Source organism: Pelophylax lessonae, assembly GCF_965119305.1.
Source record: "Pelophylax lessonae genome assembly, chromosome: 11".
Lineage (NCBI taxonomy): Eukaryota > Metazoa > Chordata > Amphibia > Anura > Ranidae > Pelophylax > Pelophylax lessonae.
The window spans coordinates 38,048,831-38,073,578 of NC_138778.1; positions in this window are offsets into that span (position 1 = coordinate 38,048,831).

Below are 24,748 nucleotides of genomic sequence, written 5' to 3' on the forward strand. Positions count from 1 at the left end.
GTCAGTGTCTGAGTGTTACCATGCGGATACAAGTGTGGGGCCAGTGCGGGCACAGCAGCAATCTGCTGCTGCGGGCAGAGAGGAGTGAAGGTCGGCCCAAAAGACTGAGTGTGACATGGTAGACCGGGGTCACTCATGCCCTGTCGGCTGCAGAATTGGGACTCTTTGTGGGCAGAGGAAGAGCTGTGCTCAGAGTGTTGACGGAACTGGGCTATATGCCTTCTGCCAGTGCTACAGTATGCAAAGTGAGAAAATTCCGGACTTCTGAGTCTGTGTGCATGCAGGTAGTGTGGGCCAGGGAGCGGCCACCTGATGTAAAGAAAACTGCAGTGGCAGAAACCAGATCTGCTCCAATCAAGGCAGAGGGGAGTAGATGGCCATGGCTGGAAGTGTGAGCAGCGAGGAAGAGGCTGGGGTCATCGATGTGGCATCATCGATGTGGGGTCTCCCAGTTTCCAACATCGTTATGGATCCCTGGAGGAGGGGATGGATGTATGGAAATCAGAGGAAGAGACCGAGTGGGACTGGGGGCTGGATGATCGGAGCAGTTTGGCCAGTCCAGGTGTTCATGAGGAGGAGACTAGAGATTTGGTGGTGCGTGGACAGTGCGCCAAAAATCTGGGGTTCTGTGAGGCCCACTCTAACCGGGTCCAAGAGCTATCCCCGCCTCTAAACTATGCCCAGGCTCGGGACCAAAATGAAACCTATGACAAGCTCATCATCAAGGAGGAGACCCCATATTCCCCGCCTGGGAGAGGTGACAGACAGACCCTCCCCAGGTTCTCCAGGATGCAAGGCTCTGAGGAAGAGGCACAGCCTCAAAACGCGTCAGCCCTCCGTCTTCACGAGATATTGGAGTTTCATTTAGATGCTGCTCTATGGAATTGAAATGCTGAAATATTACGCATGTTTATGAGTAGCTGATTTTAAAACATGTTATTAAAAAGCCCGCTGAGGATAATGCGCTAGGCCGGTGCGCCCCTTTCTTTGTTCTTATTTGCAGTCTCCAGGATGCAACGGCTGATGCAGAGGGAGGTGGCCTTAGAATATGGGTATGATTACCCCTACGCTCCCAGGGAGATCATGCTAGAAATTGAAAAAGGAGAGAGGCTTGGTGTGACGAGGCTGTGTGGGACTTCTTATATATTCCCGAAACCCCACCGCAACCAGTCAAAGCCGGAATTGTGGAAGACCTTCCAGTCTGTAAAGGCAAATTGGAACTTTGGGCCGGGCTATCTACATAGACCGAGTAGAAGTCCGCCGCCCAGACGGATCTTGGCAGACCTGGTCAATCCTGTGTCAGAGATCCAAAGGGAAACATTGTGCGAGTCCCCCACCCGGATTATTATTGTTGAAAACACAGGATGCTGAAAAAGTTGAGGCTGGCTAGGCTGCGTGTGTTTTTGCTGAAAAGAAGAAAAGCTGCATAACCCTTGCAAGAAGGGTTGGGAAATCTTCAGTCACCACTATTCAGTGATTCTACTAAAGGGGCCGACCCTCCAACTTTCAAAGAGACACTTGCTAAAGGAGGACTCTAGAAAAAAAAAGAGAGAGACTGCAACTGTGTTAACCAGGAGATCCTTTGGGCCATCGGGCCAGGATCCGATATCACCTTGAAATTAAACGGACACTCAATGGGGATCCTGTTGGGCCAACGGGCCAGAAGTGGAACTTTGTTGGGTTGCTACCTAGGAGGAACAGTAGTGACCCGAAGTCTCTTTGGTGGAGGGTGCCCTAGTGCAAGGGGCCCCCAAAGGGACTGTTGATCATTACCGGTCAGGACTGGTTGCTCAAGCAGGTTGTTTGGAATAGAGTTGTAGCTAGCTAGTTAGGGGGCCATACTTACTCACCAAAACAGAGTTTTGTTTGGTGGGGGGTGCATTATGCTAATGCACCTAATGTGTATTATATTTTGTACAGCAGAGATATATTTTTACACGTAATTTATTAACTGTAAATTTGTTCTTTTCCCTTTCCCCAGTGCTACACGGGGATGAGGATACATTGTGGGAAGGGATGCGGATGATTCTGAGTGGGGATGAGGATACATTGTGGAGAGGGATGCAGATGATTCTGGGCGGGATGGGAATACATTGTGGAGAGGGATGCGGATGATTCTGGGCGGGATGGGGATACATTGTTTAGAGGGATTCAGATGATTCTGGGCGGGATGGGGATATATTGTGGAGAGGGATTCAGATGATTCTGGGCGGGATGTGGATATATTGTGTAAAGGGATGCGGATGATTCTGGGCGGGATGGGAATACATTTTGGAGAGGGATGCAGATGATTCTGGGCGGGATGGGGATACATTGTTTAGAGGGATTCAGATGATTCTGGGCGGGATGGGGATATATTGTGGAGAGGGATTCAGATGATTCTGGGCGGGATGGGGATATATTGTGGAGAGGGATGCGGATGATTCTGGGCGGGGTGGGAATACATTGTGGAGAGGGATGCGGATGATTCTGGGACGGATGGGGATATATTGTGTAGAGGGATGCGGATGATTCTGGGTGGAGATGAGGATGATGGAGTTATATTGTGAAAATGGATGAAGGTGATTCTGGGTAGGGATGAAAGTTACATTGTGAAGAGGCTCTCCACAATGTAACTCTCATCCCCACCCAAAAACATCCTCATACACTTTCACAATGTAACTCCATCATGTCAGCTTGTCAGGGTCAGGTGTATGACGTCCCATCAAATACAGTCCACCAATCTACAGCAGCTGCACAGACACTGACTCAGTGACTCGCCCTCCATGCTGTTCGCTTGCATCTGCATGCACCTGAGAAGGCTAGGTCCCACCACTGACAAGGCTGACCACACCCCATCCCCGTGTCCCGCCCAATCACATTACCAATCACTAGCAGCAGCAGGCTCTGCCTAAGAAGAGTAGAAAACGGAGCGAGTGCTGGAACACGAAGGGGGGGGGGGCACGGGGGAGGAAGAATCAGACAGCGGCTTGTGTGCTTTTCTGTTGCGGGTGGCTCATGGGGCAGTGGCTGCCTGCTAAGTGCTAACATTTTAATTTTGTTATGCTGTTGCTGTAAAGGGTGCGGGCCCCTTGGGACCTTGGGATGCTCGGGCCCCTTACAAGTGTATTGCCTGTAGCCCCCTGATGGTGGTCCTAGTAGGAACATTGCCTGATGAATTTTAGGACAAACACTGGCTCTTGCAGGCACAACATGCTGTCTGCACTTTTGGCACTGTTGTGCCTTATAAAGTGTTTAGAGCACATTAGACTTACCTACAAACCCAACTCCAAATTCACTGATTTCAGATAAATTACTTAGGGCTCATGTACACAGGGGAGTTGAAAACCTCTTCTGAACGCTGGAAACTGACAGCTGGAAACCGACGGTTAAAAAAATGTCAGTGTAACAGATCAACCGGCACCCCAACTGGGTACCTCCGTTGACGGATGCTCTTAGTGCTTCACGAGGGCTCCAAGCACTCTACCAGAAACCGTAACCACTTCAGACCCCACGAACCGCCGCAGCTTGGTTGGGGTCTCACCGTCTCCTACCCACCCTGGACCTACGACAAGGCTCCAGGTTCCCGTGGGTGGGTGACCCTCTCTTTCCCCAGAGAGTGAAGCAGGAACAAGAACAATCTCTTACAAGCTCTTACACAAGCTTAGTGATTATCCAAGGGAGTATGAAGGACATAGCAATTCCTTGTAGCATATTCCCCCAATGAGAGACAAGACTCTAGATTGAGGGTGAAGTATAACTCAATCTTTATTGAACAAGAAACATACTTTTATACAATCTTCCCCCACAAGGTTACCGCCCAGGTGGACCTTGTTGAAAACAGGCCCGGACACTCACAATCCAATGAAAACAGAGTTTTACACTCCCATACAGTGTATACAAAGATATACACTGTGGGACAATACCCCCTCCTCCTTAGCAGCCAATCCACATACACATATACATCCCATAATAAGCTTATCTTAAGGCAGACAGAACAATGTGAGGTCATTAACATTTAACAATGAGACAGGCACAATCCACATTCCCTCCCAATACACAAACAATAGGGAAGTCTGCCGATGACAGCCTGTGTGTCTCACAGACAAGCACATGGAATACACTGTGTAAGGTGGTATTACTATTTCTATATGAAGATATGGTTGACAAATATTACTGTCCCACGTGAAGCAATTCAAACCATTAATTATCTGTCTTTCACTCATAGTAACGGTTAGTACCGTCACAGTCCGTTTTACAGCTTTCACATTTTGAGTTTATGCGAGTTTAGCAGCAGTTATGAGCATTTGAGGATAGAAGCGTTTTTTTAAATCTAACCTCAGGAGACCCAAATGCCAACACTGCATGAAAAACAAGTAAATTATTAACTATTTCAGCCATTCTGTGAGAGAAGAGAGTGCAGCAGCAGAGAGAGCAGTGTGCTTGTAGATAAAGTAACTGTCTTATTTTTTGTGTATTCACTATCGATCCCATCATGAGCATTTGGCGTTTGATGCCAGTAAACTACAGTCATGAATGCGATTTTCCTGCTTTCAAAAAATGGCAGTAACCTCAACTGCCTCTAAACTTCTAAAAATGACTGAGTGTACATGTACACATAAAATAACATTGAGGAGAGTTCTGGGGCTGCTGAGAAACCCACCCAACTGCTCCTAAATGTCCATTTAGCAGCTGTAGTGTACATTAGGCCTTACATTGTGCCCTAGCAGTCTTGCACCCTGTACAATGCATTCTTGAACCTTGCACCTTGTACAACGCTCTCCTGAACCTTGCACTCTGTACTACGCATTCCTGAACCTTGCACTCTGTGCGAAACCCCTCACTATACACCCTATGGTATTTTTGTTTTAAGTTTTTGAGCAGTCATTAAAAAGGTGGGGTATACATGGGCAGGGCAAAGGGGGTGGAGTCAGGGGCAGAGGCAATGGGGGCGGCAAAATGACACTTTGCCTAGGGCAGGGGTAGGGAACCTATGGCTCACGAGCCAGACGTGGCTCTTTTGATGGCTGCATCTGGCTCGCAGACAAATCTTCAATAAAGGGGGGGGGGTGTGTCCGGACGTGAGCCACGCTGGACGTGTAGTCCCAGAGCTCCGCCGCGTCTACCACTCAATCCAGTGCCATCCGCGTAGCTGTGCCTGGTGCCAAGGAAATTTCTGCACCCATCGACGGTACACTTTGTGGGCTACCCACCGCTACCCTCAGTTTGTCTCTGGGTGACCGGATTGCTGCACTACGGACCCCGCGGCCTACTCGCAGTACCGCCGCCGGCTCGTGTGCTGTGCATCTGAGGGCCTTGGCAATCACCGCCCGGTAAGGAGACCTGCCATCCGCTCCATGTGCCCCGACAGACACGATCTCCTTCCCCTATGACACCCGGGGACCAGCCGGAGCTGCCTCTCACATCCACTTCTGAGGCCCTCAGCGGCCGGCCGTCATTTTCTCAGGACCTATACTCACCTCCATCACTCGTAGGTCTGCAGGCACTTCACCACTCCAGCCTCATTGCATACCTGCCTGCTCTGCTCTCTTCCCAACCGGACTCCAGGCACTTTCACATGGCTCCATCTACTCACTGTATAGCTGCGGCCCATGAATATGAATATTAAATAAAGGTTCCCGACCCCTGAAATATAGTGTATGGCTCCCACAGAATTACATTTGAAAATATGTGGTGTTCATGGCTCTCTCAACCAAAATGGTTCCCGACCCCTGGCCTAGGGTGTCAAAAATCCTTGCACCAGCCCTGGCTGCTTTTGCTGCTTCTCCTTGTCTGAGCTCTGATGTACAGGACATTGCAAGAGGCTGATACAAAGTCAGATTCAGGTACTTATATCAGCTGCATTTAAAAATACATTTATTGATGTATTAATTTAGCCTTTTCCAGCTTTATTCATTCACTACACCCTTTAAAATGATGCAAAACCTTGGGGCACTCCAAATGATTTATACTTTTTTTTTCAGGACAAATTGTGTCTTCATTTGTTTGTGTTTTTATTATCATAAGAAAACTGGCCTAAAATAGTAAAGAAACATATTTTTCTTTTAATTTGTTAACATTTTTTTAAACTTTATTTAATGCCATTATCATGACCCATACATACCACCTATCTGTACATTATTTGTTCTTTCTTTTTATATATTCTTTATTTATGTAGAAAGAAGGTGTGTACAATATTGAAAGATATGCATTTTAACATTTCAAATCAATGTAACAATCATCAGAATGTGTTTGAATATAACATACATCTCAACAAGAAAATAGAAAATCATTTGAAATTTACAGATAGTAAAATCATGTAGTTAGTAAACCTGAACTGTCTGTATCTGCTAACCTAAATAGCAGGTGGATGGGGTGAGTGGTATAGATGGGGGGGGGGGGGGGAAATAATAATAATAATTTAAAAAAAAAGAGGAGTAGAATAAGAGCTGAATCTCCTGCATTTAGTGTCCCAATTGGTTTCCCGGAGGGGAATTGTTCGTAGAGTGATTTAAAATAGATTTGTATTCCTCAGATATTGTAAAATCATGCCAATAAAACCACTTCTTTAAAAACTTTACATGAGTACCTCTATAAGAATAAATAAGATCTTCCATTCTGTTTATATCTTACCTTACCATACCTTAGTCAACCACATAGCGATTGATGGGGGTCAATTCTGTTTCCAAAGATCAGGTATGCAACTTTTGGCTGCATTAAAAAGATGAGGCAAAATAGCTTGCTTATAAGTCTTCCGTGGTATGGAATGATGGTGTAGAAGAAAAGAGGCTAGTTCTAATGGAATTTGGTGCATTGTAATGCCTCGTTCACACGCATCGATTATTGGCCGGGAATTTTCAGCCAACGTCCGATCGCCTGATGCTTCCGACAACAGACTCCGACTTTTCGGCCGAAAAAAATCTGGTGTGCAGGCTATAAAATTTTTGTTGGCCGTCAACACAACGGACGATTTTCCGTCAGTCAGTACAGATTTCGGCAGATAAAAATCTGATGGGCAAGACTGGGCATGCTCAGAGAAGAAAAAACACACGGAAAGTAAACCAGCACATGACATTACTTCTGAAGTAGATTTTTGTTGGCCGAGAAAATTCGTGTGCAGTCTAGGCACATTCCAACCAACAAAACACCACTCTGGACAAAAGTCGGACGATCGGTCGGCCGATAATCGTTGCGTGTGTACGAGGCATTAGTTTATGAGAAATTCTCCTCACTTCAGCCCAAAAATACTGAAGTTGATCCATATCCAAAAAACATGGGGGATGTCTCCGAGTGAGTTCCCACATCTCCAGCAACAGCTAGAAGAGAGAGGGTAGATACGGTTAGGTTTAGCTAGAGTCAAGTACCATCTTGTCAAAATTTTATAGTTCAGTTCCTGATAGTTGGTATTTATGGAGATTTTGTAAGAAAAGGAAAATATTTTGTCAAGTTTGTCAGGAGTAAGGTATAATTGCAGGTCACTTTCCCACTTAGCAACGGAAGGTGGTGTAAAAGTCGTGGAAGTTGTAAGTTGTACATAAGGGAAAATAGAATGTTTAGCGGGGTAGTAGCCATACATTCTCTTTCAAATGGGGTGAAGTTATGTTTAAACATTGATGCTGGAGGGAGGTTAGACATAAAATGAGATAGTTTTTTTTTTCTTTGCCAGGAGTCTAAAAATTGAAGTTAAGAATGAACAGCCATTGTATCCCCATTTTCAATTGATGAACCCTAAGTACTTTGTCAGTCGTGAGCTTTTGAAAGCCGAGATCTATTAAACCAGGTTGGAAGGAAGGATTTCCCAGAATAGGGAACAATGATAAAAATCCTTCAGAAATTCCATCCATGGAAAATACCTTCCTACAAATCTTCCAAGTTGTTCAAATTATAGAGGTCCTAAGGTCTTTGGGGACATTATTTGTTCTTTCTACCTGTAGTAGAGCAGAGAAAACATAGTGCACATTTGGGTGCATAGGGCGACAGCTTAATCCAAAGGGTTGAGTCCAAAGGGCCAGGCCATCCCAGATGTGTCTTTCAGGGTTGACCGAAGAATCTTGGCTGGTGGTTCTGTAGATGTGCCAGCCCCAGTGTGCTTGGAAGTTATAGGCAATCTGTCTGCATTGAGGTCTACCAGGAAGCTGACCTCTCCAATAGGTTGGAATAGGAGCACCTTGCACTGGGGACAGCAATCCTGTGGGTGACGGAGAGACAGGCCTCTCAGACAGATGACCCAAAGCTCTGCGTGGGTGCCCATGTGGCACTGGGCAAACCCCTCCATAGGAATGTACTGAACTTTGGTGTCGTAGCTGGTCAGACTCTTTCATGGCAGCTGCTGTTCGGGCATGATGACTCACACATGGAGGATTAGGGGTTTCGTTGCTATATACTCCCCTTATCTACTTCTCCACCAATTCGGCCAGGGTGCCTTGTGCAGGAGCCAATCAGAAGGTAGACTCATACTGTCCACGTGAAGTATAACAGGGCAAGTTCTAGAAACCAACTAACTACAGCCATGGTCTCTTTAGGGGAGGTCTTCAGGTGCATGAGGTAAGTGTAGCCCCATGTTTTTGTTCACACAGACTTCTCCTCTAATGATTGGCTATCACAGTGCTCATATGATCAGGAGTTGGTCTTACCGGTTCCTAATTGTGACTCCCCATGCTGTGGATGCATGATTGAGCATGCTCCCAGCACAAATAAATTCCACATATTAGTGTCTCCACACAAGAAAGTCTCCTTATGTGCCGCCCCATATATATATATATATATATATATATATATATATTACTGTCGGCAGGAGTGCTATGGTTTGAGGGCACCCCTGATGAACCCAGACTGCACCCTGGTTGAGAAAGGCTACAGTATAATATTTAATACTGCATTCCTTTATATCTTTAATATCTGCCCGGGGGTTCATTTTTAATGGTATTTTGATATGTTGAAAGACAAGCAAGAAACCCCACCGCATCATGCCACCAGACTGCTCTCTTGATTCGCCAGCAAAAAGAGGGCACCAAAGCTCAAAGAGCCTGTTCATGCTTCACTCAATGCATGTTGCAATGAAGAAAAGGCCGCACTCCAATTACGTCATCAAAGCTTGACAGCTTTATTGATCGACGGCACACACTGCAGCTTCCACCCTCAGTCTACCCTTCAAACACATTTCAGTGGCATATCCTCAAGGTGCACAGTATGAGGATTCAGGTCAGCAGAGGCTGCCTATGGTTTCTGCTTCGACCTGATGTAAGAGAGAACTCTGATGTGGACTCTAATGTAAGGAGGGACTCTGATTGGGACCCTGATTTAAGGGTGTGTCACATATCTTGGTTGGAGGCTGAATTGATGAGAGGGCTTCTCTTGCATATCTGGTCCGAGCACCCTTTATTGTGGTGATAGAGACATACCTCCCAACTTTTTGAGATGGGAATGAGGGACACCTATTAGGACAAGTATGTAGGCATAGGACACACCCCCTACCACGCCACCTTAAAGGAGAATTACACAACAAAAAAGATTAGTTCAACCCACAAGTGTTTTTTTTAACTATTACTATTTCTTTATACTGGCTTTCGACTTTTACAAATTTAGCAGTTTAGAAATTGGATGAAAGGTTTAGCACCGGGAAATACTTTTTGAAAGATAAATAGTGCTTTTTTATAATAAAACTATTTAGATCAGACCAAAATGAGGGACAATTGAGAAGGAAAGATGGAAAGAGGGACTTTGTTCTGAATCAGGGATAGTCGGGAGCGATGTAGAGGTACAAGGCTCAAAGAAGCACGGGTGCTGGTAGCTTGGTAGCAGGTGATTGCCACGGACAGAGACATAGTCAAGGTGAGTCAGGGTCATACACTGTGAGGCAGCAGCATGGACAGAAAGCAGACAGGGCAAGAAGGCAGAGCAAGGTCCAGTAGCAGGCAGAGGTCAGTACCAGGGAAGCAAGCAGAGTAATGTCCAGTAGCAGGCCGAGGTCAGTATCAGGGAAGCGGGGAGAGAATAGTCAGAGGAAAGCTGAGGTCGTTATGCAGAATCCACAGAGCAAGGTCAGGAACAAGCCTGGTCAGAAAGGGAAGATCAGTCGGTCAAAAGCAGGAACACGGGAAAGCTGAACAACACTGATTAGCACACACCAGGATCTCCTTTAAATAGGCATCATGGCGCTAATGCGCGTAGATGTTCAGGCCAATGCAGGCTTCTGCACACAAAATCGCCTACATGTCAGTGCCCATTGGATACTAGCCCAAGCTTGTCTGTCTGCTGGTACGTGTGCACGAGCATTAGCTACATGGGAATGAGCAGTAGATGCATGGGAATGAGCATTAGCTGTGGGAAAATAAGCATTATCTACATGAGAATGAGCATTAGCTGTATTCTTTTCCTGACAGGGGAACTCTGACCATGACCCTTATGTAAGGGGGACTCTGACGATAACCTTGATGTAAAGGGCACTCTGATGGGGATCCTGATGTAAGAAAGGACTCTGTTAGGGTCCCTGATATAAGTAGGGCACTCTGATGGGAACCCTGATTTAAACGGGGACTCTGATGAGTTGATAAAGCCAAATGGGTGAAACGCATTGAGGCAGACCTAGGGTAAGCTGACCAAATTTTTAAAATGAAATCCGAGGACATACTTTTTTTTTTACTAGTAATGGAGGCAATCAGCGACTCATAGCGGCGGACAAATTGGACAGTAAGTGAAACTTTTGACACTTTGTGGTAACCAGTGACACTAATACAGTGATCAGTGCTAAAAACATGCACTGTCACTGTACTAATGACTGGTTGGGAAGGGGTTAACATCAGGGGTGATCAAAGTAAATCTGCTATGGGGCGGTCGGCAACGTGTTAAGATCATCAGCATTATGATAAATCACAGGCAGCAGGCACTCAATCATGGCTCTGGCTGGCTCTGTCCCTTTTACTATCTGTTACAGTGTGTCACATGACATGACTGCTGGGTGCTGATTTTGTTAACTTATATCCAATAATCAGCATCCAACAGCCTTGTCATGTGTCATACTGTGACAGCCAGAGCCATGATAGAGCACCCCCTGCCTGTGAGTTAGGATACCAACCGTGATGCCAGAGAGACAGACACGGTGCAATGTAGTCTATTCACAGGCACCCCTAAAGCACACCTGTGTTAAACCCTTGAAGGCAAAGGCAACTTGAAGGCAGTGGTATTCGCTTCCCCTCTGTTCGTGCTGCTGGACACTGTCACCTGAGCTCAGCTGCCTATCTCTGCCTGCTGCCGGCGCCGTCCGCCTCACAGCCTCTCAAGTCTCACTCTCCGGGTCCCGGCTACTACTGGGTGGAGAGCAAAGCTGAGGAAGATCACTCCAGCGGGGAAGAAAAGGAGATAGGCAGGCAGGCGGCTGGCCGGGACTTGAGCCAAGGCAGAAGGACATGAGAGTGGGAGCGGAATGGGCATGCTCTCGAAACTGAAGAAATAGTCCCTCCACTCCGACCTGCACATCATCAGAAAGGGCACAGTTAATGGAAAAAATACACCACCCTAAGCTAGTAGGAACAGCGGAGCGGGGATGTGTTAATCAGATTTTTTATTTTGAATTCTGCACTGACTTTTTTTTAAAGCGGAGTTCCGGCCACAAAAAAAAAATTTTCAATGAACATACCCCCGGGACAGTCAGAGCTAGTACATTCCACAATGGATAGCCTCTGATCTGTCCCGGTTCGCACTTACCTTTTAGAAGAAAAACTCACTTTTAAAATTTCTTCTCCAGCGCTGCCATCTCAGGTGTGGGCAGCTTGAAGCCAGCGCAATCCTCTTCTGCGTCCTCTTCCGTCCCACGATGCACTGCGCCAGCCCCGCCGTCACTTCCGGGGCCGCAGCGTCATCCCTGCACAGCTTCTGGGCATGCCCAGAAGCTGTTTAGCAAGGTATGATGCACCTGAACCGGAACTGGCGTCGGGCCGGTGCAGGCGCATTAATTCCTGGGAGCGATGACTTTCATTTCCCAGGAATCATTGCAAAGCGGAAGTGACGGTGCGGGCCGCGCGGCCGAGGGAGGAAGTGGAAGAAAGGTGAGTATATTTTTCTGCAATTACAAGGGAAGTAAAAAAAAAATAAAAATCGTAACTACCCATTTCTTTTTCAGGTGACAAATAGGAAGCGTATGGCCCAAAATCGACTATGTCGATTTTGTGGCCGGAACTCCACTTTAAATTGCCCGGGCCCCTGTTCAAATCCAATCCGGGGACAAAACCGGAGACAGACTTGGTCCGGGGACAGTGTCCTCAGTCTAGGGACTGTCCCAGGAAACCGGGGACGTCTGGTCACCCTAACCTAGGGTGAAAGCTGCATGTGTGCTGTCTTTTAAAAAAGCTGTCAAACTTTGATGACATCATTGGAGTGCGTCCCCTTTCCTCGTTGCATCGGGTATTTTGATGTTGTTTTATTGTTATGATGGGTTGCTTCCACCCCCATGGCTGGCCAATGTTACCAATCCTTTGGGGGCTAAAACAGTAAACATATATGTATTACAAGTATGTATTTAGTTGCCTTGAGTTCCACTATGCTATTTTGTTACACGTAGAGTACTCTTTGTTAATTCATGCCAATGGAACTGTGTAGCCACAGAGATCTGCAGTCACAGTGGGCGTCAGAGTAAAAGTATCCTGCGGGAGCACATTATTGTAATCTAGCTCTGTGAGTACCATCTATGGCTTTACTAGAATAACATAATTCCTTGATTGGATGAAAAATCTGTGCTAATTTGTTTGTTTTCTCCGCGAGAAGCTGAGCCCTTTTAGGCATATGTATAATCTGATATCTGCAGGCTGATTACTTCCAGGCATATGCCTGAGAGCTGCGGGTTAAATTCCATGATATTATCCTGATCACATCGAATAAGTCCTCTCTTCCACTAATCCTGAGTCAGGGAAGTGTGGTTTAGATTTCTCCTAGATCCCTATACTAATGGCTGTTACGGGAAGAGGTTGCTGTCACAGTGGTGACCTTCACAGCACTCAGGAGGGGGGGATGCTGTCAGCTGAAATCTGCTCTAGCCCTAAAGGACCAAAATTTCATGTCGTCCTCTACTGTACAGCAAAATGATATGGTGGCCTGTCATGTCCTCTACGATGGATCTGTGATAGATCAGACTGAACAGTGATGTGTGCTGCTGTCTCTGTTCAACCATATGCAGACCTGTATTCTGTGACGAAGCCATTTACTGTCCCGCGTCACCAGTAATAGTCCTCTCAATGCCATCACTAGCAAGTATATAGGAGGAGGAGTCAATGTAGATGTAAACTTATTCACTAAAATCTCATATTGGGATATGGGTGGCACAGTGGTGTAGTGGTTAGAACTTTCACCTAGCAGCAAGAGGGTTGCTGGTTCGAATCCCAACCATGTCACTACCTGCCTGGAGTTTGCATGTTCTCCCTTTGTCTGCATGGGTTTCCTCTGGGTACTCTGGTTTCCTCCCACACTCCAAAGACATGCTGGTAGGTTAATTGGATCCTGTATAAGAAAAATTGTCCTTACTGTGTATATATGTGAGTTTAGGGGCTTTAGATTGTAAGCTCCTTGAGGGCAGGGACTGATGTGAATGTGCAATGTATATGTAAAGCACTGCATAACTTGACAGCACTATATAAGTACCTGCAATAAATAAATAAAATAACTAATGCCCCATACACACGTACCAATTGTCAGCCGTAAATATTCGGCCGACAACCAATCGGCCAATTGTAGGCTTGTTAGTATGATGCTTCCGACAGCCGACAGCGCACTTTCGGCCGAATAGAATCTGATGTGCATGCTTTAAAATTTTTGTTGGCCAACACCAGAACGGCCGATTGTTCGCCAGTCAGTACAGAATTCGGCCGACAATCAGCAGATTTGCAAGACTGGGCATGCTCAGAAAAGAAAAAACACACGGAAAGTTAACCATCACATGACATCACTTCTGCAGTCGGCTGTTGTTGGCCGACAAAATTTGTGTGCAGTCTTTTGCAGTTTTCAACAGACACGACAGCCCTGGACAAAAGACGGCCGATCGTTCGGCCGACGATCGGTACGTGTGTACGGGGCATGAGTTCTGGTTTACAAAAATGTATTTTCAAGTATGTGTTCTCAACTCAGAAAGAACCTTCTTTTGCTCTCAGCCTCCTCCAAATCTCTTTTTTTTTTGCTGCTGTCAGCTGACGTTCTGTTAAGGGCCGTACACACTTGACGAAAATCAGATGAAATATCCTCCGATTTTTCTCTCTCATGCTCAGCAGTCATAACCGTTTTTAGTTGACAGTGCATAATATTCACGAAATTTCTCGTCCGATTTTTTTATTTTTTTTTGGGACATTTGTTCCTAGACCTCCAGGTCGTCAGCAACTTCAGATCATGCGCGTGCTTTCGTATCCAATTTTTCGGGGACGTACTGCATACACATTAAACGAAAATTGGTCGTGCTGGAGATGGACGATAAAAATTTTGGTGTTTGTCCCTCCGTTTTTTTTCTTTGAAAATGTCGGCATCGGCTGCTGAAAGTTGTGTACACACTAGCCGAAAATTGTACGATTTTACCTCGGATGGGAATTTTCGGCAGATTTTCTACTAGTGTGTACCCCACTTTAGAGGGTGGCTATACTCTCTGTCCATGCTTCCACTATACAGTATCCCACACGAGTGAGTACACCCCTCACATTTTTGTAAATATTTTATTAGATCTTTTCATGTGACAACACTAAAGAAATTACACTTTGCTACAATGTAAAGTAGTGAGTGTACAGCTTGTATAACCGTATAAATTTGCTGTCCCTTCAAAATAACTCAGGTACAAAAGAGGAGAATCCCCTAAGGGGTTGGGACTTTTTAGGCACGCAAATTGATACAAAAATTGGTAAAAAATATTAGCGTTTTATTATACAAAAATATATTACATACATATTAGACAACAAAGCAAATTGGCAAACAGTTCCATAAAAAACACAGCACAGAGAAATGCAGAGGAACAGCAACAGGATATCCAACGCGTTTTGAAGCTGTATGCTTCTTCTTCAGGGGTAATTAGCTAGGTACTGCACACAAGGTTCTATAACAGGATAAAATAGGATCATATTAGCACAGATATTTATAAAAATAGTACATAGTATACAGACGTTATCATATTAGTTGGAAACTCACATCATCTGTGATTGTGTTGAGATTTTCTGTTTGCTGGATTAAAACCAAAAATATAATTCCAGAACTTGCCTGTAGGTTTCCAAAACAAAGGAGAAAAAAGCTAGGCCCCCCAGTTGAAAAGAAAAGGGGTAAGAGGGGGGGGGGGGGCGGGGGGAGAACTATTCCCCTATATAGATGGTAGGTTGGAGAAAAATTTTAAATATCCAGTCCATATGCTGCATGCGGCTTGACTCCAGCCGAGCCCTAATTTACATCAAGGACCCCATCAGTGTCCCCTCCCCCTTACATCAGGGTTTCCATCAAAGTTCCCCATTGCATCAGAGTTCCCATCAAAGCCCTGATTTACATCAGGGATCCCTTTAGAGTTCCCCATTACATCAGGGTCCCCATTGGAAAACCCCCTTACATCAAGGTCCCGATTAAGTTCTCTCTTACATCAGAGATCGCCTTACAGGGTCCCCAGAGTGCCCCCTTACATCAGGATCCCCATTAGAGTGCTGCAGTACATCAGGGTCCCCATTAAAGTCCCCTCTTATGTCAGAGTTCCCATCATAGTCCCCCCTTACATCAGGGTCTCCTTCAGAGTCCCCCCTTACATCAGAGTCTCCCTTATATCAGGTCAAATCATAGACCATAGGCAGCCTCTGCTGACCTCAATTCTCAATCTGTGTACATTGAGGTCACGCCCCTGACCTCAGCCATGAGCTGAATAAAACCTTGTAGTGGGCTGGATCTGGATCATGGGCCGTATTTAGGAGAACCCTGGGCTATGGGATTTGCAGTGTGCCTAGAGCAGTTCACATGTCCGCAGCTAATGTGCACTTCTCCAAACAAAATAAAGGGAGAGGGCAAAGTAGAAGTTCAGGGGCTCTCGGAGGATGTAACAAGGAGGCAGAAAAATACAGTAAGAAACAATTGCATGAAAAACAGAATACAGACCTATTAGGTAGTTTATTTGTATGGATTACTTTTAAATAGGATGTTGTTTAGTGTCACTTTAAAGTTGAATGCTAGGTAATTATGAAATGTAGTGTAGGCCACTGACAATGGGGTACTTTGACGCAGTGGTGGGCTTGAGCATGATATGGCCATATGGTGGGACCAAATCCCCATTTTTATTTATGGATTGTCTTCATATTTGATAGTCATTTCTTTTGCATGTGTACGCTATTCTTTTTTAATATGCATGCCGCTTGGTTCATAGCTGCACCAGCTTTAGAAATACATTTTCAGGGTTTGCTCCCCCAACTTTTTGCTTGTTAATTATGAAAGATACACAGAACCATCCTAGGGGAAGATGCCTGAGATGGCCATTTTGACCTACCAGTACCAACATCCACCTACTCCCTACGGCAAAGATGGCTGCTTAAGGCCGTAGAGCAGGGGTCCTCAAACTATGGCCCTCCAGTTGTTCAGGAACTACAATTCCTATCATGCCTAATCCTGTCTGTGAATGTCAGAGTTTTACGAGGCCTCATGGGATGTGTAGTTCCACAACAGCTGGAGGGCCATTGTTTGAGAATCCCTGCCGTAGAGTGTGTTATTGGCAGACTCTCCACCGTTGGTCTTGCATTGTACGTGATGAAGGAATGCCTGCAGCCAGTGAAGTGATGGGCTTTGGTAGGCTCTCAGCCATTGGCTCTACTTGTACATGATGACAGAGTGCCGGCAACCAGTGAAGTGGTGGGTTGATGGCAGGTTCTCCACCTTTGATCTTGCATTGTATGTGATGACAGAGTGCCTGAAACCAATAAAGTGTTGAGTTAAGGGTGGGTTCTCCACCATTGCTCAAGCATTGTAAGTGATGATGGAGTGCCTGCAATCAATGAAGTGATAAAGAAAATCACTTTTAAGGGCAACTGGGAGGAAACCTGTTGAAGTGAGGAATAAGGTAATTTCAGTTGTTTTTTTTATGTTCCCCCTAGGTGAAAGAAGCATTTATCCCATGCAGCACTCGGGGAGCCCCTCTGCTGTGGTCATTTTCTATTTCTCCAAATGCTTTATTTGCTAGTTTAAGTGGTTGGGTTCATTTGGATTGGAACTTTGGTAATATGGCTCAGTTGATTAGTGAATACTGATACTTTGGAACTTATAAAGAATTTTTTTTTAATTATTACTGATCGATGATAGTATTATTATTTTTCTAAATATAAATCCCTTTTTCATATAGGTCTATTGGCACTGCTGTGAGCTTTAAAGGACAAGCGTTGAACTCTTACTACTTTCTGTATTTTATTCAGTTGAGCGAAGGCGGAATTACTGATTTTGTCTGAGCTGTTGCCACATTTTTTGCATTTATTCCTTTTTAGATCCAAAGAACATATGTATTGATTATTTCATATTGTTTTATCTGCCTAAATTTTAGCTTTAAGGAGATGAAAATAAAATCACAAAAACACCACCATGTTTATTCAAAAATCTATAAATGATAAGTATTAGCTCCGTATTGGGAGGCACTCCATCACGCTCAGCACAGGCCAAGGGCCCATAGTGGTGATCTGATTCTTTTTTCTGATGGTTCTCCATGCTTGGCATTTGAATCATCTGTAATATCAGGGGAAGCAGACATCAGATGTTCTATTGGAGATAATGATAAATAACAGGTAATTGTAGGCATTAAGTTAAGTTATTAAATCCTTTTTTCTTTTGACTAATTGTTAAACCACAGATATAATTAAAGGAAGGTGGTCACTGATTCTTTTGGGCTAAATAGAGATCTTGTGTGGGAGTCAATGACAATTATTGATACTGAGAAGTGCACCTGGTTAAAGGAAGCACATTGAGTATATTCTAAGCAAAGTATTACTTGATGACGATCATAGAGGCCGCAAAAATAAATGCCCCCGGACTGCATGTGAATACATTGGCCCGAAGTATCCCAAGAGCCTAAATAGTGTATGACCTTCTTTTTCTGATATTTTCCATAGAATGTATGCCCTTAATAACTTGCCTGGCATGTCAAAGACTTATAATAATGTAATATAAATATAATTGAAATTATAATATATTTTATAAAACATTAATTATTTGTAATGGGCCCTAATTCTTTATACAGTTTATATTCAACTGCTTCAAAAATATAAAGTTATTTGTTGAGACAGACAGACCATTATTGCACATACAGACAGACCATTATTGCTCAGACAGACAGACAGACAGACCATTATTGCTCAGACAGACAGACCATTATTGCTCAGACAGACAGACAGACCATTATTGCTCAGACAGACAGACCATTATTGCTCAGACAGACAGACAGACAGACAGACCATTATTGCTCAAACAGACAGACCGACCATTATTGCTCAGACAGACAGACCATTATTGCTCAGACAGACGGACAGACCATTATTGCTATTGCTCAGACAGACAGACCATTATTGCTTAGACAGACAGACAGACAGACAGAAAGACCATTATTGCTCAGACAGACAGACAGACTATTATTGCTCAGACAGACAGACAATTATTGCTCAGAAAGACAGAGAGGCCATTATTGCTCAGACAGACAGACCATTATTGCTCAGACAGACAGACAGACAGACAGACCATTATTGCTCAGACAGACAGACAGACAGACATACAGACCATTATTGCTCAGACAGACAGACAGACAGGTCATTATTGCTCAGACGGACAGACAGACCATTATTGCTCAGACAGACAGACAGACATACAGACCATTATTGCTCAGACAGACAGACAGGTCATTATTGCTCAGACAGACAGACAGACAGACAGAGAGACCATTATTGCTCAGACAGACAGACAGACAGACCATTATTGCTCAGACAGACAGACAGGTCATTATTGCTCAGACAGACAGACAGACAGACAGAGAGACCATTATTGCTCAGACAGACAGAGAGACAGACCATTATTGCTCAGACAGACAGATAGACAGACAGACAGACAGAGAGACCATTATTGCTCAGACAGACAGACAAACAGAGAGACCATTATTGCTCAGACCGACAGACAGACAGACAGACAGACCGTTATTGCTCAGACAGACAGACAGAGAGACCATTATTGCTCAGACAGACAGACAGACGGACCATTATTGCTCAGACAAACAGACAAACAGACAGACAGAGAGACCATTTTTGTTCAGACAGACAGACAGAGAGACCATTATTGTTCAGACAGACAGACAGACAGACCATTATTGCTCAGACAGACAGACAGACCATTATTGCTCAGACAGACATACAGACAGACCATTATTGCTCAGACAGACAGACCATTATTGTTCAAAAAAATGAGTAAAAGTACACCCCCATTTTCAAAATAATTGGAACGCTGTGTAAAATCTTCATAAAAACAGAATGCAAAGATAAGCAAATCTCATATACAGTACCTGTATTTTTTTCACAAAAGAAAAGAGAAAACGTATCAAAAGTTTCAACTGAGAAAATCCCTGGAAAGGGGACATCCAGAAGGTGGCTGGGGAGATGATAAATGTGTAGGAGGCCTGAACATATTGTTCTTTCCTTATCAGTGAGGGTTAAAATCTTCCTGGGGCTGCTGCCCCTTTGAGAAGACTCACTGAGAGAAAAGACAGCTGCTTGAGCCTCAGCAGCTGCTAGGTTGAGAGCTTGAGGAGAACTGCGTCCTTTGTTTTCCTCACAAATAGGGCTTTCTTTTGGAGGTAGATGATCCCCTCTGCGTTTTTTATTGTTTGCGCATAAACAAAAAAGTCAGAGATATTTGAAAAAAAAAAAGTTTTTCTTTCTGATATAAATGAATAAAAAAATAAAAAAATAATAATTTTCTTTATAAATTTAGGCCAATATGTATTCTGCTACATATTTTTGTTAAAAAAAACCCCAATAAGAATATATTGACTGGTTTGCACTAAAGTTAAAGCGTCTACAAACTATTAGATATTTTTATTTATTCATTTTTTCACTTTTATTGGCTGCGATCAGTGACTTATAGCAGGACTGCGATATTGTGGTGGACATTCAGGCACTATCTAACACTTTTGACACTTGTTGGGGACCAGTAACACTAATACAGTGATCAGTGCTAAAAAAAATAGGCACTGTTACTATACTAATTACACTGGCTGGGAAGGGGTTAACATCAGGGGCGATCAAAGGATTAACTGTGAGCCTAGCTAGTGTGTTTGTGTACTGTGAGGGAGGTGCTTTTACTAGGGTTAGGCATTGATCCATATCACTGCTTTGCACAGGATCCATCTCTTCTCTACTGACAGAAGGGAGATCTGCCTTGTTTATATAGGCAAACCGCCTTTCTGCCTATCTGCTGGAGGATCTGTGGGTACCGGCGGACATCGAGTCTAGAGTACCAACTGGTGGGCTCCTGCTGTGTGTGATCATGTGTGCCCCCTACCTGGAAGAGACAGGTCACGTATATATACTGTACACATGTTCCGGCGCAGAGATGCCCTCCTGCAGCAGTAAAACTGCTATAGGGCGGCCTTTAACCTCCCTGGCGGTATGATTATTTCAGATTTTAGGTGCTGAAAGCGGTACCATTATTTTGCATGTAATTCTTAAGGACGAGCAGCCCAAACCAACTATTTACATATGATTTTTTTTTACTGTGCATTCTTCTTTATTACATCTCGGGTATGATAAAGTTTGAAACACAAAATCATAAATAATAATATAATAAATAACTATAAATAAGTTAAAGTATATATATATATATATATACAGTAAAACCTTGGATTGCGAGCATAATTCGTTCCGGAAACATGCTTGTAATCCAAAGCACTCTTATATCAAAGCGAATTTCCCCATAAGAAATAATGGAAACTCAGATGATTCGTTCCACAACCATTTATTCATAAGTCTTTCAGTTTATAGTCCATATAAAAAGATTATAGCATTGCGAGAGGTTATATAACCATAAAATGTCCATCCACAAATAGCCGCTTCCACAAAGGGATTAGAAGCAAAATCCAGCAGGAGCTACAGGGTATCAAAGAGAAGAGAGGCGCCTCTAAGTGTAGCAATATGGTTCCATTTAATGAAGGTACAATATTTAGCAACTCACATGGTTGATGAATAAAACAGGCACATCTAAGTATGCAGCCATCCGGGGTAAAGCTGTCCACATAGACCATCTTCTGCACCGCCGGCTGCCAGTCTGTAATCCTGACCGGGAAGACCACCCTGCAGTAAAGCGATCTGAAAGCGAGGGGCAGCATGGAAGGGATGCTGTAGATGGCGGTGCGGAGGATGGTCTATGTGGACAGCTTTAGCCTGGATGCCTGCATTCTTAGATGTGCCTGTTCCAATCATCATCCTTGTGAGTTGCTAAATGTTGTACCTTCATTAAATTTAACCATATTGCTACACTTAGAGGCGCCTCTCTTCTCTCTTATACTCAGCTGTGACTTGAGGCTACTTGTATATCAAGACATCGCTTGTACATCAAGTCAAAATTGATTTGAAAATTTTGCTTGTCTTGCAAAGCGCTCTTAAACCAAGTTACTCTCAAACCAAGGTTTTACTGTATATATATATATATATATATATATATATATATATATATATATATATATATAGTACAGTAGAACTGCAGGCAAGGGCACTGGGGGGCAAACTAATTTTATTTTATTTAGTAATGTAATCCAATAGGATTACAATATATCAGTGTGTTTGTGTGTTTTACTTTTTGAATTTGCCACCGGTTCCAACCCCCTGTGACGCAACGCTCACAGGGAACAGAAGCCAGGGCACACAGCATCAGGTGGAAGATCTAACTGCCATACACTGCCGGAATACATTGCGGGATCCCGGGGACAAGGTAAGTAACCTCTTCCAGGATCCAGCGATTTTTCCCTGGCGGTACCCCGAGTGTGGCTCTGGGTTACCGTTAATGGCACTGAAATTCCACCCCGAACCACACTCTGGAATACCGCCAGGGAGGTTAAATGGTTAAAACCTAAAAACACATCCCCTAGGCCAGGGGTGTCAAACTCCATTTCATTGAAGGTCGCATCGCCATCATGGTTGCCCTCAGAGGGCCTGTTCTATCTGTAGCCCACCACTATCAGAAGTCAAAAGCCCCCACCCTCCCTTACATCACAGTGCATCCCCTTTACTATGTGCTGCTGCTTGGAAGAAGCTGGAGACAGAGCTGGGAAGCAGCAACTGCAGGGTCTAGAGGAGGGCTGGAGTCAGCTGCTGGAGTCTACTGAATGCTGAGACCAGTGAAGGCGGAGAGGAGGGGGTGCTGCGGCTGCATAGAGAGGTGCAGGATCTGTAGTAGGAGTTGTGTCCTCCTCTATGCTGCCAACTGCTGAGTTGGGGGGGGGGTAGTCCTCTCTTCAGCTGCATGGGGAAGCACAGGATCTGGCAGAGGAGTTCTGTCCTTTCTGCTGAGACAAGGTGGGGGCAGAGATGAGGGAGATGTAGCAGCTGCAGGAGAGGTGCAAGGGCCACAAGAAATGGCCTAGAGGGCTGGATTCGGCCTGCGGGCCTTGTGTTCAACACCTGTGCCCTAGCCTCTGCACAATCAGTTAAAGAGCCCTGGTCGTCATCATCATGTGTGTGGTGGTCATCAGGATAGGTGCAGTGACTATGCTTTTATTACATTTGTTCATCATCCATCAGCGGCCCTTTGGGGGGTACCGCTACATGTCTATGACCTGCTTTAGGTTTGGAATTGAGCTTGTGTTTTTAGCTCTGCAGAAATTCATTTACAACCATAAAAAAAAGCAAGTTTCCATTTTTATCATTTTTTTTTTCTATTAACTATTTTACTAAATGAAACATCTCTACTGAAAAACATGCCAAAATGCACCTGGATATCATGAAGAATATGAATGATATTAGCAAGTAAATTGGCGCAGTGATGAGAAGATGAAAACAACATTGTGACAGACCTGGATAACTCAAACTGTGCGGGTGATGAAAGAACGCAAACACAGAGGTTGCCTTCAATGAAAACAGCATCTTAGCAGATCCAGAAATTTGGCAGTTCTAAGTAAATCCTGACTTTTCCTGCAAAAGTCTCCCTATTATCCTTGTCATGTTTGCCAGGACAGATGGGGTGAGACCAATGTGATTTCTGTGTAGATCGGCATATACCAGTGATGGCGAACTTTGGCACCCCAGATGTTTTCGAACTACATTTCCCATGATGCTCAACTATACTGCAGAGTGCATTAGCATCATGGGAAATGTAGTTCCAAAGCATCTGGGGTGCCAAGGGTTCACCAGCACTGGCATATACCTTCAGCTGCCTATGGGTCCTTTCACACGAGTGGTCCACTCGGACCACTTTGTCCAACGGGGAATCGCTCCGATGATCACCGCTGAGTAGGAAGATGAGTCCATCTCCGTTCACTGAGCAGAGACGGACCTGTCAGAGTCACACTGTCCTCTATGGGGAGATCAGATAAAAACAGACCGCCTGTCTGTTTTTTTATTCGATCCCATCCGATCTGATCCTCCAGACGGATGGAAAATAGGGTCACCATCCATCTGGATTTGGCGGACAGGATCGGATAGCGGCCGGTGTCAGCAGACATGTCACCACCGACATCCGCCACTCTATAGGGGTGAATAGAGGGTCCAATCAGGTCCATCTGAAAAACTGACAGGCGGTCCTGATCAGAATGCCCGGGTGAAAGGGCCCTAAATTTCTGGATCTACTAATTATTTTGACATGCAATTTCCACTAAGAGCCGGTCCACACTAGCGCGACTTGTCAGGCGACTTGTCAGCCTGACAAGTCGCGCTCCCTCGCGGTCCATTGACCGCTACAGGATCCGTTCTAATAGGAGCAACACAAGTCGCTCCGACTTAGAAAAAGGGTCCTGTACTACTTCGGGGCGACCTCGGAGCGACTTTCATAGACTTCCATTATGTGAAGTCCCTGCAAGTCGCTCCGAAGTCGTGGTGCACTGGAATGCACAAGTCGCCCCCGAAGTAGTAAGGAGTCGTGTCGCCTTAGTGTGAACCGACTCTAAAGGTAACCTCTGCTTATACACATTTTTACAATAAGCTAATTTCCAAAGTCTCCCTAAGAAATATAGATCTTTGAAGCTGCCATTGGAGTTGTAACAAGCTGTGCAAAAATGCAATGTGATTGATTATTTAGGGTCCTTTCACACGGCCACAGAGTCCATTCTGCTAAGCGGCGGATCGATCCGCCGATCCCCGCTGAGCAGGCGGATAACAGCTCCGTCTCCGCTCTGTGTGCTGAGACAGAGCTGTCAGATCCCCGCTGTCCTCTATGGGGAGATCAGATAAGAACGGACCGCCTGTCCGTTCTCATCCGATCCCATCCTCCAGACGGATGGAAAATAGGGTTTCCATCCGTCCGGATTTCACGGACCGGATCAGAGAGCAGCGGGTGTCAGCGGACATGTCTCCGCTGACATCCACTGCCCCATAGGGATGCATGGAGAATCCGATCAGGTCCGCCTGAAAAACTGACAGGCGGATCAGATCGCCCGTGTAAAAGGGGCCTTACTAAAACTGGAGAGTGCAAAATCTGGAGCAGCTGTGCATGGTAGCCAATCAGCTTCTAACTACAGCTTATTCTATGAAACTTTGGCAAAAAAACCTGGAAGCTGATTGCTTTCTATGCACAACTGCACCACAGTTTGAACCCTCCAGGTTTAGTAAATCAA